Raw genomic sequence first — 13,960 nt, 5'->3', positions numbered from 1 at the left:
GAATGAAAGTAAATTGAATAAGGAAAGATGAGAAGCCAAATAACGTCTCAACTTCTAAGATGATAAAAGTCTGCCCTCCGGGGACCCGTTTTCAAAAGTGTCCTCTACAATAACACCCTTCCCCAAATAACAGTGCTGTTTGCAAATAGATCCCAATTACATGACTCAATTACGGATGCAAGCCAGGGTCTTATGCACCAAGGAGACTCAATGCCCTTTCTTCTACCTCCCTGCCCTTGCAGTGTTGGATAAAGGGCAGCTTCACAGAATTGCAAATGCTTTTGTGTAGGAAAATAGGAAAAAAAAAACACATTCACCAAGTGATAAATGGTACAGAAGTGTCCACAGTTGTAAGGTCTGCTGCTTTCTCTCTCTGTCTTTGCTTGGGTGACACAGCCTCTGAGAATTAGTGGTGTTGGGGAAGAGAGATTGGTTTACTTTGGGCAGTTTCATCTAAATGCATTTACATTCTAAAAGCATCATGTGCACATTATTTGTAATCCACAGTTAAGGCCAAAGTTTGCTTTTATTCTTTCAGATCATATCTGACCTTTCCAGAGATAGCAGATGAAGCATCCCTGCTTTAACATACAGTCTTTAAGTGCAGAGATTCTAGAATTTAGTCTCTAGTCATTTGCATAAAAAGCAAACTAGATGCCCAATATTCTGACTCCGAAATTAGTGCTCTTTCCATTACCCAGTGTTGATAGGAACAGGGATCACGTGGGAGGCTGTTTGAATGTCAGCTTTGGTGAAACAGGTCTAGAGTGAAACTTGAGGGTCTATAATAAGTTCCAACACCACTCGTCGAAACCCCACGCTTTGAAAAGCTAAGTATTAAATCACAATATCCAGCCAGAGCACAGTACTTAATCATACTTTGGTCTAAACATGCTGAGGTGAACTAGTTTTTCTCAGGATGTTCTTCTGCAGAAAGGATCCCAATTAAAGAGAGAAAAAAGGAATTGGGGAGTGGGAGAATGTTAAGGTTTTTGCAGTTCTTAATATATCCAAGCAACATTTGTACATTCATTCCATTAATTAATTAATTATGATTATTAATTAATTATTAGTATTAATTATTATCAATTAATTCTTGACTAAAACAATGCTTTATTTTCTCCTTTATACCCACCATAAAATATCCTCAGAGAGGTTGAAGGGCTTCTTCCACTGCAACTGAGTTAAGTAACAGAAGAGGGATCCAAACTTGTTCTTCAGTCTGGAATTTTACCTGTGCTTTATGTTATGACATTGTAAAGGTAGCATTCATGAACTAATTACAGAACACCTTTCTGCCGCTGTTCACTTGTTACTGGACTCCATATTTACACATCCAAGCATGAGCAATGTTACCAACAGTTGCTTTACAGGTGACTCTGAATCTTAACACAGGAGTCCCCAGTTTGGAAAAGCTGCATGGGTATTGCAACACTAACCTGCAATTTTGGATGGGTACTAAAATAACCTTTGCTTTCATGCCTTTGTTGTGGAAGATGAAAATCTTTTGAAAGCAGGGAGGCCAAAGAAATGTAAATGCAGCTTCTTCAAACCTGACATTTCAAAAGAGGTCGCCCCCACCAGCTCTTGTCCATTATCAAGTTTTCTGTCACTCATGTTGATGAAGTTTGATAAACACTGTAAAGTACTTGGGGTAAGACAGGGCACAAAGAGAGATATTGATGACTTGAAAAGATTGAATTTCCTGAGAAAGAAAATTTATTGCCTCTATTGGGGAGTGGATTCCAAACAGTAAAGATTGCTCTTTAAGAGATATAGCAGTCATGTCCCAGGATTCTACAAGAAAGTCAACTGGGGAAGGATTTCCCCAGCTCTGGAGGCTACTGGCTGGAACAACAGCTACTGGAAACTTTGCCTAATGTTGAGACTCAATGCCATCCTCCCAGACTTCACTTAGATGGGCTTTGTAGCAGTACAAAAGGCAAATGGCTTACTTCTCTTAATAGACTATCTTCCAGGTTTACTCATTTTGCTAGAAATGACAAAACTTTTCTTCTTTTTTTTTTTTAAAGTTGAATAGTATTCCATTGTACATAAGATCACACTAAGTTGATTCTACATCCCTTATGTGGGGAATTTTTAAAAGTTGAACTTATAAAGGTAGAAAGTAGAATGGTGGTTTCTAGGGGTTTGGGGTACATGGAAATTGGGGAGGTATTGGTTAAATAATGCCACATTTTGAGTTAGGTAGGAGTAAGTTCAAGAGATCTATTTTACAACATGGCACCCATAGTCATGACAGTAAGAATATAGGGATTACTTTGTCTCAGTTTTATCATCTCCATTCCTAGTGATATCATTAGAGATGGTCTCATGGGCAATGGTATCAACTTCATGTTCTTTCCACACCACCCCCTGCCAATTGTAAGTTTTCTTTTAGGCAATATTCTGCTGCTGTCGTATCAACTGTGAGGCAAGAGAATCCTAAGCATGCTCATGATCCCTTGTGTCAGGGGCCAGTCTTGTCTCCTTTCAATTTTAGCATAAAATATGGGTATGGGGCTCAGAGATAGAGCATTTCCTTAGCATGCATGAGGCTCTAGGGTCAATGCCCAGAATGTACCTAAATTAAATAAATAAATAACTGAATACAAACAGTATTTTCTTTGCAGACTTTACTAACAGACTTCAGATCACAACATCTGTTTTCTATCTTGCAAAATCTCCCAAGGCCAAGAGATAGAATAGGAGGAAATATACAAGAAACACATCATCAAATTTATATCTCAATTAATTATATGAGTTATTTTTGGAGACAAACAGGCTAAGACTCAAAGCCAAATCTTTAACAGTAATGAGTTTGAAAAGTTATTCAAATCTTAATTTCCTCTACTGAATAATAAGTTTAATAACATTTATCCCATCAGGCTGGCATAAGAAAAACTTCTAAATACTGCAGTGTCTCTTAGTGCCTAGTAAATTGAATCTCTGTTAACTAGGATGTGTTTAATCAAACCAGCAGAATTAAGCACTCCAGAGAAATAATGCTATTTGTATCTACCACATTCAGAGAGTTTGGAAAGAAAGAATTATACCAATTTTAAATAATCCCCATCTTATAAAACTCTCAATTTACTGTTAGACTCCTATCTACCAAATTTCATAGCTTAAAGAAATAAAAAACAAGAAAGCAACAAAGAAATATTCTTTGAAAAGTTCATGCCTAAATTGATTTTTTGAGTTGAATCTTCAAAACATAGCAGAAGTTCAGTTCCATTATATAAAACCTAGGCAATATTTCCCAGTCATTTCCATGCCATGAACAAACAGCATGATAATATTTGTACAATGCCCTGGTTGAAGTGGATGAGACTGTTTTTGGTGGAAGGCAATGGACTTGGGCCCCCCAAATCCCCAGGTCCCATTCAACAGCCCTGAGAGACGACAGAATCAATCTTGTGGCAACACATCTAGGAATACCAGAGGCCACAAGTTGGGAATCTCTGAGTGAGCATGTAGAAACTAGCACCATCTACATAATGAATTATGAGGCATATAGCTCTATTTGGAAGTGGAATTCAAAATGGAATGTATAATAAATCCATTGATAAGTATATCCATTAATTTTTCTCAAGAATCATTAAATGCCTTCAGAACTACTAATCTCTTATACAGAAAGAAATTAGATCCTGTTCCAGCTTTTCAGCTGCTTATAGTCTAGTGTTTTTTGATAGAAATATAAGGCAAGCTGCTGATGAGACCTATATATATAATTTAAATACTCCTAGCAATGTAAAAAGAAACATGACATCAATTCTAATAATATATTTTAATTAATCCAACATGCCAACAGTTGTCAATTAGTCCAAGTTATTAATACAGTCTTTGGATTAAGTCTTTGAAAATCTATGATATAGATCCTTATCTCAATGTGGAATCGTCAGATCTCTAATTCTCTAATTCTCCAGTGTTACATGTGACTAACAGCTTCAGCATTGAAGAGTTCCGACAGGTGAGACAAGCATGTCAACAAATAAGAGCTAAAGAAAGGTAAGACCGAACCCAGTGAGAAAACAAAGATGAGTCAAATCTGTATTTCAAGAGTGAAATATGCACTGTTATCTCTCATTTGCAATAATCTCAGTTTCTTTATTCATTTATGTGAGATGTTTGTCCAAGGATTCTTTTAATAATCCTAGAAATTATGAAAAAAAATCAATTTAAGCATAATGGATTTTCCTATGTTTATTCTTTTATTTTTTTTCCCGAGTGTAGCTTGCCATGCACATTTTAAAAATCCCATATGAATTAAAGTGTAGCATTTTACATCAAGGAGACTTCTATGCTCATCATATCTTTTATGTTCTTTCCTCATCCCTCTCCCCGACTCCTCGAAGAGGGTGTAGTGCCTTTCAGCTCATCTGAATGTGTACAACTAGTGAAGCCAGATTTAAAGTTAGGTAGTCAGTGTAGTTAGGTAAATCGGGTCTAATATCGAGTGAAATCTAAAATGGAGGCCATGCTGGGAATGACTCAGGGAAAACAGGACAACTCATGGAGTGTAACTCATGGAGTGTTAATAAAGTTCCGAAAAGGCCCTAGGCCAAAGTCCACCTGGAAGAAATGTTAATGAACATCCCCCAACAGATTCTCGAAGACAGCCCATCCCAAAGAAATGTTAATGAAGCCCAGGATACAGCCCCCAACAGATTTGGAGATAGCTCATCCCAAAGAAGTGCTAATGAACAGCAAACTTGACTCAGAAATGACCAGATTACTCCTTTGTCCCAAACCCTTCCCACCTACATTCCATCACCAAACCTATAAAAAGGGGAACACATTGCCCGCTAACTGGATTCCACCTTTTGGGTCCCCTTCTTCCTCCGGGAGAAGTCTTTTCTTCTGTCCTTTAATAAATTTCTAATTTCTACTCTGGCCTTGCCTCGGCGTGCTTCTTTGGTGTTATTCTTCAACATCGGGGAGCAAGAACTCGTCACTGGTCAACAGCGGTAACACTAGGAGACACAATATGGGTCCTAGTAAGCAGGGAGAAGGTTGAGGGGGAGAGGAGGGTGTGGGGAAGAGAGGGAGAGGTTTAAATTGACAAGATCTTCGGTTTTAATGAATCTAATTGGGATGGCTTAAAAACCATTAAGCCTCAAATCCCACCTTCATTTTACGTTCCTAAGATCTATGGCGGTTCTCCAGTCTTAAAAAAAGTGATGTACATGTGGCCTGCATGAAGCCTCGGGAATAAGACTAGGCAGTAAAATGGAGTATAATTGAGTGAGTGGCACAAAGGAGGGGGAGAAATGTAATTCAATAAGTACGAGTAGGAGAGAGATATGCAAAATGCATGGGTTTCCTATGCCTGGCGTTTTAGGATAAGACCATTCCTTATTTTAAAATTGGACTCTTTAGCAGGATTTCTCAATATCAGCTGCACGGAAGTTGGCTTTGGAACTGTAATTTAAGGTGTAAATTAAGGTGACCTCAACCAGGGATGAAATACCTTCAAAGAAGCTGAGATATAAAATATGAGCCATTTTCTGGAAATGGTAGGCAATTGGGAGTTGTTGAAAATGGACCAACAAAAGTGAAAGGGGAAATAAAGAAACAGATTACAGGACAAAATCCTGAGCACCTAATTTAAAACAAAAATGGTTTCCTATGGTTTATGATGAGTGATAAACAGAGTCCACTGTGTGGCCATAAAAATATATCTTTAGCTCAGAAAATATGAGCCTCCCTGTCAGCTTAATGTAGTGATTTAAGTTCATAGCCTTTCTCCTTGAAAGAGTTACAAGGCTGAAGTTACCAATCATTCTAAATGATGAGTGTTTGGAAATTATGAACTATAGCCAAGTGGCGTTAGTTTTTAGTGCAACTTAATCATGAATTTACCTATTTCAAGTTATTGTTTAGTTACATATTTCTTAGAGCAGCTAGAGTGCTGGGGTACTAATAGCTATAAAACTTCATTAAAGTGGCATTAAACTTCTGAGAAAATCCCATAAAACTCTAAAGAAAGTCCAATACTGGAGGTCTGCCTCTTCTGGCTCCAAGTCAACTTTGTTATAATAAAGTCATTCAAAGACTCCACCAGGAGCCAAGAGGGTCTATTGAGCAACCTCATAGTGTTATAGCAGGAAATCTGATTCACCTAGAAGACTAATGAGCATAAAAAAAAAAAAAAAACACATAGGAAATTCTTACCTAAAGCTTCCTAAGAAACATTAAAATAGCAACTGGGGATGTTGACTCTATTAGAATATAAAGAAGAGGGGAGGGAAAAAAAAAGCCCATTCATAATTCTTCCATACAAAAATCTGCTCTCTATGTTCTGGGCAGCAGGTCTTCAACTTCAAGGTCATCATTTTATAAACATGCTCAGGAAAGAACAGTATCACAAATCACTGGTTATCAAGGAGAGTTAAACAAAGTGCAGGAGCCTCGATAATTTAAATGCAGAGCACAATGGAGAGACATTAAACAGGAAATTTGGGAGCAAATATACCTCCATTCCTGTCTATTGGAATTTTCTAGTGGGAAGATGAAGGGAGGAAAAGTGATGCACCAACATTTTTGAGCGAGTATTAATATTAGGTGCTTTATAACTTTGCTAATCAAGCCGTTATCCATGATCCACTAGCACCCGAGAGTCTGTAGTAAATGCAGAGCCACAGGTCCTCCTCTTTTGAATCATAATCCCTTTGTGTAAGATTCCAGATGCTTTTAATCACTAGGAAACTTGAGGGGTAAACCTTTGCCTCACTTTTGTCATTTAAAACATAATGCTGTTCTATCCATTGTAACCCTCACTTCAGAGATTGGAAAATAGCTCTGTAAACTCTCCAAAGTTGCCCTACTAACCAACTAGGAAAATGCAGTTCTAACTTTATTCATTTAAATTCCTCTAAAAAAAAAAAACAGAAATAAAAATCCTGGCAAACTCAAACAACAGAAGTTTCTTGAGATTGTGTTTCCTTTGTTCTTTTTCTCTCTCATCTACATGGAGTGCCTAATAGTTGCTTGATGAAAAGGTTGTTTGTGTGGACTGCCTGCTTTGTGTGAGTTATTGGGTACAAAAGCAAGAGTATGAAACCGGATGTGGGGATGTGGGCTTATATAAAGAAAGCATCACGACAAGAGGTACTACCCAATGGACAGAGAGCTGTCTTTTGCATATTATATTGATCAGAGTAATCCTGAGAGCAAGGCAAGTGAAGTAATTCCTCCATAAATAATAGTCATGGAAATGATTGCTGTTGTTAACTTTTCCAGAGGTGGGGATGCCATTTTATTCTTAAATCAGAGGGAGGGGTGCTTTTCCTGGTGGACACAATGGAAGTAAGGAGAAAAGATTCCAGTGAATCTTAAAGGCCTAAGGGCTCACAAGGAATTGAGGCAATATTCTGGAGGCTATCATGAGCTTCTCTTTATCATTTAAGACATCATGTAATTTTGACATTTGCCTCACTTTAAACATAGGAGGAGAGTGAATATCATGATGAAAGAGGAAATTTCTTAGGCATTTAAAAATACGAGTAAATACTATATAATTCCAGAGGTTTGGAGAAGACCAAAGAGCTTATGAAAACCCAAAACAATGTCACTAGGAAAAGTGTTCCAATAACAAAGCTATTGTGCTGACAGGGTGAAACCCTGCATTGAACCTACTCCAGGAGAAATAAAATTTCCCTCCCTTGTTTTCCATAGGTGTGCATGGATCTTTCTCTGGAAAATTTTCCCAATTCCCCTAGGTCAGACTAAGTTTAGTTTCTGATTCAGTTATTCTTTCTTCTTTTACAATAAAGGGGAGCCCATTAGGTAGGAAAGTAGATAGGTAGATGGTGGATAGTAGATAGATGATGCAGAAAGATTTCACATTCATCTTAGCACTCTATCCCAGCACCTGCCCTGGTGTCTGGTTCATGGTAGGTACCAATAAACATTGGCATATTTGGACTGAATAAATAATTAAGTGCTGCTATAAGTTTTTTTTCTACAGAAGATCTCTAGCATGGCCTTTAAGCATAGTCGTCGGCTAGGAGGCAATAGAGATAAGAAAATATCCCAAGGACAAAATAATAATAATACATGCTAATTCAAATACAAAAACTTTTCTTCCCCATGTAACTAATTCCCACACTTAACCAATATATTATTTAACTTCTTTATAGATAAAGAATCCAAGACTAAGGAAGATTTTCATTATTGGAACAAGTGGAAAAAGCTAGCAGACTTTTGCCACTTGACCACACTTGCTAATAAGAATCGAATCCAGTTGTTCAACCTCTAAGCCCAGTGTAGTCTATTCCCCAGTCTAGGATGATGGACAGACAGATGGTTTTTCTAAGATCAAAGTGGAACTAACACTTTCAAAATACATATTGCCTTCACTATATCAATAAAAATCATGCTAACTATTTTCTAATTTTGTGGAGCCATTTGAACACCAGTTATTTTCCAAAGTTCTCTCTCAGTCTGTAAATGAGGGAGGGGGGTACCAAAGGGAAAAGCAAACTATGATCAAATTTCTTCAAAGACATTTCTAATTTCTTTTAAGGTGTGAAATGATTTTGTTGATGTTCTAAATCATAATTTCCGAGACTTAAGCAAATACAGGTCCCCCTTGTAGATAAACAGAATAATAGCTATCTGACCAATCACTTCTCTTTTCCCCTGACCATCATTTGTCTGAATAAAGTCCTGAGCCACCATGTAAGAAGTCTGACTCTCTGATATTTCTTCTTGGGGGAAAGTATGCATATGGGCTCTGGTTGGTGACAATACCATCTAAGCCAGTCGTGTAGGTGAAGGTATATTAGACCCTACAGTTCATCACTAATGATATGTAAGTACCATTACATAACCTTTGCTATCACTATCCAGTTTCCATTGCTGAGAAACAAAGTTATGAAATATAACACCATGGCTTTGATTATAAGCCAATTATTATGTGGGCAGTTTTTGTTTATTTTATTTTTATGGAGCAGTAGGTAACTGGGACAGCTGGATTTCCCATATCTATTCATTGAGAAATTTTATTCCAAATCCAACTTCATCGTGTTGTTCATAACAGAAATCAAATGAACTCACGGAGGAATAGATTTACTTTGCAAACATGTCAGGAAATTTCAAAAATATGTGAAATGATCGTGCAGTAAACTAACTAGTCAAGAATCAAAAACTTTGCTCCTTGCCAAGTTTGTATTTAAAGTAGGAGATGATGGTCCTCTGTACCCAAAATTGGAGCAAAGCAAGGTTTGCAGCAAGCAGCTACTAGTGAGTGTAGATAAAGGCTTCCAGCATTCCCCACATGCAAAGAACACCTTGAGTGCTCCAAAGCAATTACTGCAAAGATAACTGCAGATGAAATGAAGCAGGATGCTGGATTTATCTTCATGTACCATTTTCTACATAGTAAAATGCCTCCCATTTATCTCTGCTGCGTTGACAGTAGATTGATTGGTTAAGTAGAGTTAGAAGCAAAAGATCAACGGGCTGACAAATTGTTCCCCTTGACTTCAAAGTACACCAAGGCCTAAATTTGGGGACTAATGATTTTAAATCACCCTTCTCGTTACAGCAAAATGCATGACACAACTTAATCAAATATCTAAGCAGTTTGTAAAACAGGGTTTGTTTGTGTGTGTCTGAAGAACAAGGCACGAAATGGATGTGGAGTGTTTGGAAGTAGTGGCATCTGCTGTTTGTGCCACAAATAGGATCGTATTGAATTACACAGACATCCCCATTAATGGAACACCCTCATAAATGGACCCAGCAATAAATTAAGCAGACCTCATTAGCCTGTTTTTCTGGGGGAAATGAGTTCCCTTCTGTGGATAAAAGTGAAATAAGATCACAAAAGCTCATTTAATAACAAAAAAATTAGAACATTCTAACTGGTCCAAGCAAAGCACCCGATGATTTAAAGGTGATTTATCCACCAATTTTGCTCATGTTGAAGGAATTGGGTATTAAGAATCACAATAATATTATTTGTTTGTAGTGAGATATTGGTAATGTTATTGGGATCATAATGATTATTATTAACACTAGCAATTACAGCTTCAATTTAAGATTTCTTAAAAATAATTGGGAACATAGACAACTTCCAGAATCTAATAAAAGGATGTTTTCTTGATGGAAAGAAGGCTTCCAAGCAAAAAAAAAAAAAGCCACTCACATTATCAAAGGGCTTATTCATGCTTTCTTTTCTTTGGAAGATGACAAAGACCACTTCCAAGTGTGGCTTCTGGGTTAAGAATGCTGGGATTAAGTGCCTGAACTGAGCCAGGCTGTTGACACATACTCTGTTTCTTTAACCAATCCTACTGTTTCACATGTTGGATGTTACTTTTCTTGTCCTTGTCTTGGACAAACTGAGCCTCCCTAACAAATAAGGGACAGAGCTGGGTCTGAATTTTACGTTGATCTGATTTTAAGTTGAAATGTCAATTAACATCAGGTAGTCATCTGCCTTTGAATAATTGTTTTATAAGAATTCTAACCCTTACTAAAGTTGAGATTGGGGTGAATCCATGGATCGATGGATAATTTCCCCTATCCTGATTATCAGATACTGTACTGAAAAATTGCTACCTATTTAAACTGTTCACTGTGTGTGTATGTGTGTATCTGTAAATTCCTATTTTAAACTATGTATGTCATGGATAGGCACTTGGTAGAGAACTATAAGATATCAACTGCACATTTAAAATGGCTAAGTTGTTTCCTTTTTCTATAGATCTTATTTTTTTTTCATATATAAAAATAAAGGTGTTAAATATTTCTAATCCCGTACAGTTTTTAAACTGCAAGCGTTTCCAGTATAAATTGGAGCACAAGTGAGGGAAAAAGAAAAAAAAAATTAGAAAGAGAAAAGGGAAAGAGGAGGAGAAAAGAGACCTAGGAAAGCAGTGAGATTTATCCCAGGATCATAGTGCATGCCTTCTTTCAGAAGAAATACCTGTGTCTGGCACTTCCAGCACCATCGCAAACATTTCTCCACTGTTGGCAAGGCTGCTTTCACTCTGAATAGTTGAAAATATAATTGGTCTTTTATAAAATAATGAGTTTTCCACCGTATGCTATTGAGTTTAGCATCTGGCAGAATAACCAGAAATTCTCCTATATTTTGCAACATATTGTTAGACATATGCCTTTGTATGATGGTGACCCTCATGAAAAAATAACCCTCTTTACTCTATACTTTATTGACGATATAATAAGATATAGCCCCTTTTGATCTTTTAGAGTATATTTATTTTCTAAAACTATTTTTTGTTATTACTATCTTAACAATTATAGGTACTTATGGAAAAATTTAAATGACTCAGAATGAAAATTAGTTACACAATGAAAGTCACTCTATGAACACCTCTTATTGATCCCCAACCCCAAGAGGCTTTTGCATAGATAAGTCTGTCTCTCTAGACTGTCTCTATCTTCATCATCATCTCAATTTAGTATCTAAGTACTGGTTTGTTACAAGCAAATACAGCAAAAAGTAAACAGACACCAAAATTTTAACTAAGATACTTTAAACAAATTCCACCCTTATTCACAAAGATCAGCTTTATTCTTTCTACTAGTTGCATAGAATTCCATTAGAGAGAGAGAGAGAGAGAGAGAGAGAGAGAGAGAGAGAGCAAACAAGAAAGTGCTATCATTTATTTGGTTCACTCTAGAATTTTGCTATTCCAGCAAATACTTCAATAAACACCTTAATATGAATATCTTTGTACATTTGGTTATAAGAATATATTGTACTGGTTTCTGAATGTGGCTGGGTCAAAAATATATGTGTTTGAAATGTTGACAGATATTGCTAAATTGCCTTGTAAATGGTTGCACCCATTTTCTTTTCATCTAACCATGTTGAGCGGTATTTTTTCCCCATTTGGCCAAAATCACAGCATTTAAAAAAATGTAGCCAGTGGTATTAGTAAAATATGCCATCTTAATAATTTCTAGTGTTTTTTCATATAAATTTTTAATGCATTCCCTTCCCCTCACTCTTAATAATTGTCAAAAATCTCTGTTTCTATTTTCAAATCATTGTTTTAGGATAATACATTCCTTCTGGGGCACCAGTTATATTTGCTGATTGTAATTTACACAGGAAGAATTACCCTTTTGGATCTTACAATTTCCATATTACTCTCTCTCATTTCCCATTTATTTATGCTGTTGCTTACTAATATATTCATTTATATTCCATCCATTTCGAAGGCTGATTTGAAGTGACATATGATAAAATAGCAGGCATAAAGAAAAATAGCATTGGAATGGAAGGAAAACATATCCTTAAAAAATTAATATTGTGACTTTAGCAGTAAATCTCACTCTGAGCTTCCTAGATATCAAGGCCAAAAGGACCAGTGGATGTTTTGATGAATGCTCAGAGTATAGAAAGGAAAAGTATATTGGTTCATAGGGAGATAAACCTTTCTTTCTAATGCTCAATTATTTAATGAATGTTTCAGGTAGACATCCACAATAGAACATACAATATCCTCCAAAATTATAGGCCACAGAAAGCAGAGATTTTTCTTCATAGGACTATTTTTTAAAAGGGTAGAAATAAAAACCTGAAAATGCTATTCACAAAATAAAGGGAAGGTATAGCTTTTAAGACAGCAGAAACATAGCTATTACTATTAGATGTTAACTTGAATATAAATCATTTTTGTTATATTTACTGCATTTCCTAAGTGCATAGGCTCAACTGCTACTGTTGCACTGAGTTTTAGGACAAAAATAAAAAATTGGAATATGTTTACTTGTCTGAATAAAAGAATGCCAGTGAAAATTATCATTAAGATAATTATGATTTATTGTCACACAAATTGTAGCTGCTCCTCCTGGCAGTGGCATCAATATCCACCCCACCTTACAATGACAGAAAATATTAAGGAAAACCACTGAAAGAAATTTGGAAATGACGTTCTCCAGCATTACCTCTCTGCAATTCATCTACCAACTGAAAGACACCATAGTACCAATTCACCATTTTTAAAAAATTATCTTTATGAAATGAGTCTTATTTTTCCTAATCACATCAGCCTTCATGTTCTCTGATGGTTGCTGTGCTCCTTTGTAAAACATATTAATCTTCTGAATAATTTTCTATATGTTGGATGAAGAAAATGATTACTACTTATTCTTCACTAAATATTTATAGAGTATTGTTTCTACAATATCTGCAGACACCAAAATCTGTGAATGCTTAAATCCCTTACATAAAATGGTATAGGGGTTGCATATAACCTATGGATACCCTCCCATATACTTTAAATCCCTTCTGGATTATTTATAATACCACATACAATGCAAATGTTATATAAATAGTTGTTAATGCCATACTATTTAATGAAAGATACTAAAAAAGAAAGTCTGTAGCTGTTCAGTGCAATTTTTTTTTCTAAATATTTTTTGATCTGCAATTGGTTGAATTTGAGGATATGGAACCCATGGATAAGAAGGGCAGATTACATCTGGTGCTTAGAAAATTGCCTTACACATGGTGAGCATTCAATAGATTCTCATTGAGGAAACAAACAAATGCCTTGAAGAGAACTTACTATATATTATGCATTATAAAAATAAATTATAAAGCCCAAGAGAAGGATATGATTGATATATGGCATTTCTCAATAATTTAGAAGAAGCTAGTTTGCAGATTATATCATATTTATCCAACTCTCCAACAACTATTTACCTACCATATTGATGCCTGTCTACCATGGAACCAACCATGATCTGAACACAGTTTGGGAATTGCTACTTTAGTAGATACTGAGGGAAGAGAATTATACCTATTTGGGGGCCTATAATGACTCACATCTAAAGAGAATAAATGTAAACTGGTGGTCTGTCTGTGTGGTAGTCAAGAAATGTGCTTGTGTTTGGAGGGGACTCTGGGTTCTGCAATCTGGAGAAGAAACAGAAAATCAGACTGAAGCTATTGAACAAGTTCATCAGAGTT

The sequence above is a fragment of the Urocitellus parryii genome, chromosome 15 (assembly GCF_045843805.1).
Source record: "Urocitellus parryii isolate mUroPar1 chromosome 15, mUroPar1.hap1, whole genome shotgun sequence".
Classification (NCBI taxonomy): domain Eukaryota; kingdom Metazoa; phylum Chordata; class Mammalia; order Rodentia; family Sciuridae; genus Urocitellus; species Urocitellus parryii.
The sequence above is the reverse complement of the archived record's forward strand: the minus strand, read 5'-3'. Positions refer to the sequence as shown.